The sequence below is a fragment of the Ursus maritimus genome, unplaced genomic scaffold (genome assembly GCF_017311325.1).
Source record: "Ursus maritimus isolate PB19 unplaced genomic scaffold, ASM1731132v1 scaffold_23, whole genome shotgun sequence".
Classification (NCBI taxonomy): domain Eukaryota; kingdom Metazoa; phylum Chordata; class Mammalia; order Carnivora; family Ursidae; genus Ursus; species Ursus maritimus.
In genome coordinates, this window is record NW_024424786.1 from 34,920,313 (window position 1) to 34,925,369 (window position 5,057).

The window sequence follows — 5,057 nt, forward strand, 5'->3', positions numbered from 1 at the left end:
AGGGGCAAGCAGGAGAGTGGCAAGACATGACGTAGCTCATCTGAAAGTAAAGTGTCCCTGCATGAGGGGCACTAGTCATTTTGTAGTACTTCCAGAGAGAAATATAGATAATATTATCATACTGCATTCATCGTACACAGTTGAAGAGTTGGTAGTCTTATACAGAAAAATTGAAAAATTTCTTTGTTATCAATTGATCATGCTTTCTTGTACTCTCGTCTTCTTGCTTTTGAAAATTATACTGTGGCCATACTTATTCTGCCAAATAGTACTGAAGATAGAAAAATTAATTCCCTTGAAATATTATATGTTTGTAGCTCTGAATAAATGTGCCCAAAAAACATGTATCTTTATTTAAAAGTTTATGTAATGTTTTTCTTCATTTGGTCTCTCGAAATCGTTTTCAACTAGAGAAAAAAATGTCAGACCTAAACTTATATTCTGATACTCAAATTGATTATTTGAAATTTTTATTAGACACTAGGCATACTGCATCCAACTTCTTGAACAAATTCCCCACTCCTGTGTCTATGTGCACATATGGGATTCCTGCATATGCTTCTATTCACGGGTTTGTGTATTCCATGGTTTACATATAGGCTTGCGTTGCCATATGGTAGAGTACATATAACATGTAATTAATAAGGTTTATTATAAGCAGGGCCCCAAAATTCTTAAGGTCCCTCTTGGTCATCATTGTTCAGATATGACATGTTTGGAATACTATTTTCTTTTTTTAGATGATAGACTTTGGAATAGGAAATGGTATCACCTCAGTAAGTTAGGTGCGGTGCAGGCATTAAAAAATGTCATGTGGTTCAATCATATGTGGAATTTAAGAAACAAAACAAATGATCAAAGAAAAAAGTGACAAACAGAAAACAGAATCTTAAATACGGAGAATTTGTGGTTGCCAGTGGGTGAGTTGGGTGTGGGGATGGGTGATAGGGATAAAGGGAATTAAGAGGTCAAACTTCCAGTTACAAAAGAAATAAGTCATGGAGATGAAAAGTACAGCATAGGGAATATAGTCAATAAGATGGTAATAATGGTGCTTGGTGACAGATGGTGCCTGTAATTATTGTGGTGAGCACTGGGTAGTGTATAGAATTGTTGGATCATTATTTGTACACCTGAACCAATATCACACTAGATGTTAATTATACTTTGATTAAAAAAATGTGAGTCATTGCATGTTAGAGACCTGACAACAATGACATAGGTCATTGTGGATCCTATAACTTTAAGAGGCAAAACCTAGAGACAATTTTGCCTTCTCAACCACCTTCTTGAATGCAGTTTTAACCTCTTTGTTCCTCAGGCTGTAGACCAGGGGGTTCAGCATGGGGATGACCATAGTGTAGAACACAGAAGCGATTTTGTCTGAGTCCATGGAGTGGCTGGAGCTGGGCTGAGAATACGTGAAGATGACTGTCCCATAGAAGATGGACACTGCAGTGAGGTGGGAGGCACAGGTGGACAAAGCCTTCTGATATCCCTCAGCTGAGTGCATCGTCAGGATGGTGATAAAAATGAACAGGTAGGAAATCAAGATAATGAGGAGAGCAATAAGAATATTGAAACTTGCTACAACAACAAGAACCAGCTCACTGACATGTCTATCAGAGCAGGAGAGAGCCATGACTGCTGGAACATCACAGAAAAAGTGATGGACCAGATTGGACATGAGAAAGACAGACTGAACGTGTCCCGAATGTGGATGGAGGCATTGAGGAAACCACAAACGTAGGAACCTATAGCAAGTTGTGCACACACACTGGTCGTCATGGTGCTGGTGTAATGGAGGGGTTTACACACAGCTGTGTAGCGGTCATAGGCCATTGAAGCCAAAAGTAGGTTTTCCACACTGGCAAAGGCTACAAAAAAGAACATCTGAGCAGCACATGCATTGTAGGAGATGACCTTGTCTCCTATAAGTAATCCAGCCATGACCTTGGGAGTGACAGCCGTAGAGTAACAAAAGTCTACCAGAGACAGGTTACTGAGGAAAAAGTACATGGGCGTGTGGAGACGGGAGTCCAACAGAATCAGCACCATCATCCCCAGGTTCCCAACCACATTGATGAGGTAAATGAGAGTGAACACAATAAAGAGGGGGATCTGCAGCTCTGGGGTGCTGGTTAGTCCCAGCAGGATGAACTCAGTGACTTCCATGTTGTTCTCCATGGGTATTGCTAGGGAATCACAGGAAGCCCTGTAGCAATGAGAAATAAAGGAACAGAGTCAAAAACAAAAAGGCAATTTAAGTGTAATTTAAACAGATTCCTGAAGAGAGAGAGAGAGAGAGAGAGAGAGAGAGAGACAAAGAGAGGAGAAAGAAAGAGAGAAAAGAAAGAAAGAAAGATGATAGATATGTATTTTTTCATCAGAGCAGTAATTCGGACTTCAAAATTATTCAAGTCTCTACTATGAACTTGACAATAAAATTTAATGCATGAATTACCAACATAGTTATATGTAGATGAAACTAAAGGATCCTTGTGGATCATCTCCCACTTTCTAAATTTTGTAAATTTGTAAACTGAGATGTGGAAAAAGGAATGTCTTGATCAAGATGGCAGGTCTGGAATCAAATATATGTCATTTCAGTTCCATGAGCTTGTAAATTTTGACACTTCTGTGTTGCTCATGTGTCAAGAACTGCTCTAGACAGTGTGTGTGTATTCATTCATTTTTCTCAATGACCCCACGAGACTGACTAGTAATTAAGCCCGTTTAAGTAATGAGGCACAGAGGTTGAATAATGTATCTAATTTGTAAAATTATCACTGCCAAAGTTAAGTTTTATACCCAAAGATTTTTTCTTTAGTCCACTAGTTTTAATTTTTAAAACATTGAGTTTAACTCAATTTGCAATTACTCATTGTTTCCATTGTCCCAAAATCAGCGTTTGGGGCTTTATACTTGGGTAACGGAGGCATACAAGCAGAGTAGATGTAGTGGGGTGACTGGAGCAGTAGGTAGGGGCATATACAACCAGCAGAGGCAATTCAGACAGCAAGGCACAGCGTCGGGTGTAGAGCTTGGGCTCTGGAAAGAGGGGCACGTCAGCCCTATCCCTGACTACCGAAGGGTCGTTGGTTCCAACCTCAGTACCTGGACCTGATTTTCTCCATATACAAAATGAAGATTGTCATGAGATCTACCTCAAGGTATTGTTGAGGGAAATAAAGACATCATGCCTTATAAACAATGGGCAAAATGCTGGGTGGTTAGCATGGCCTAACATATATGTTAGCTGTAGTATTATTAATAGATGGAATGATAGCCCTTACGTTTGAGAAAGATGTGGGATAACATGTAGGGATTTGGGGCAGGGGATCAGTTCTGAAACCTTAGAGCCTCTCTTTGATTTCCTTGTTCTGACACACTTGGTCCACTGATGATTTTCTCCCTTCCGGTGTTCCTCAGTCTGTCCGTCCTCTGCCAGCTCGAGCAGCTGTTGTAGCCATTCCAAATGAGCCATTCTTCAGTGTAATTTCTTTCTTAAAATCCATATTTTAGCATGAGTCAAAGAATGTCCTTTCTGAAACTCATTCTTCCTCTCCTTACTATCATCCAGGATCAAGGGCTGAAAGGTCCTAGTCTGTTGGCTGTCTTTGGCCGGCAGGTCTGTTTTGGTGGTGAGCTCCACATTTAAAACTTTTTTTTATGTGATATGTTCTTGCGGAGGAACAGTGTCTTAAATCTTTTTAATTTGAGTTTGAAGGCTTTACAAAGACATCTCTCTTCTGCTAATCATCCTCTCCCACTGTCCTCCCGCTTCTGCACATCTTCCTTCCAGAAGTCCAGGGTCCAAAGTCATTAGGTTTGTCAGCCGCTGACAATCGTAACCACTCTTAGAATGTGGCGTGTTCTACAAACAGCAAGAGCTACATGCACATCTGTATATCTATATGTATTTCTGCATGTGTTCACATACATGTATGTAAACACATATCATTTCATTTAAATTCACGGTACTATTGTGAGATAAGTAGAATTATTACTCCCACATCACCATGAAGAGAACTGAGGATTTGAGGAGTTTTGTAAAGCTCTACAATTCCTCGGATGAGGAAGATTCAAGATTCAAATCCAGCTGTGACCCAATCAACTTCATCATCAGCATCTGCAGACATGCTAGCAAGAGGAGTAAGGACGACATTATGTGGGGAAGATTACACTGGAGTACGGGTCAGGTTAATCTAATTAGAACACTTTTGGAGTTTATAGAATGGTTATTTCATGTTTTCTGTTTTTCTTAACCTCCAGTGAGAGGAGAGAGATAGTAAATAAGATGAATTTAAAACGGTGACTAACATAACATAATAAAAATTTTTTATTAAAAAAAAAAAACAAAAAGAACCTTACCGAATAAGAGCATCAGAGCATCACCTATCTTTTTTTGGTGACAGCAAAAAAAGACAGCAGCATGAATATATTCCATAAGCAGCATGAAACTCCCCACCGACGGAAGTCTTGATTTTTAAATCCCAGCCTCAGCTCACTGCTTTAGGAATAATGTTCAAAGCATCTATTTCTGTGCTCGAATATATAGTAGGTAGAGCTGCCCCACAGCTTTTGCATGAATTATACTTCTCACTGAAAGTATATATGGAACATCGAAGCTTACCTTGCTGCTGGAAAAGAAGGGACAGGAAATCCCGAATAGTGAGTCTGAAATCAGACTTTTCGCCATGGAATAAAGCATATATACTGTTAGAGATGTTCTCTATCAGGTATCAGTCAAATATTTCAAGACCTCTACGCAGGTAACCCTTAATCCACCAAAGATTCTTACCAGGCTTTTGGAGGAGTCACCTGTTCTCTCCTGATTTGGAAGATAAAGAATAAAATGACCTCTCCGACATCATTCACAGAATTGGGTCTGTGATAAGCCAAGGAGGGAAGGTCAATAAAACACCTCGCTGAGGGGTTATCCCTTTAAAGTCAAGCAATACAACGTTCATGTTGAGATGTTTTCCCTGCCCATGACCACAGGCTTGAAGCAAATTCTCAGGGTCAGGGAGGAAGGTCTGCGTGTACTAGCAACT

The 5,057-nt window shown here is 39.9% G+C and overlaps 1 pseudogene; it reads right to left on the reverse strand.

Annotated features, from left to right (window-relative positions):
* Positions 1-1,243: 1,243 nt before the first annotated feature.
* Positions 1,244-2,229, reverse strand: LOC103666263 (annotated as a pseudogene).
* Positions 2,230-5,057: the final 2,828 nt, after the last annotated feature.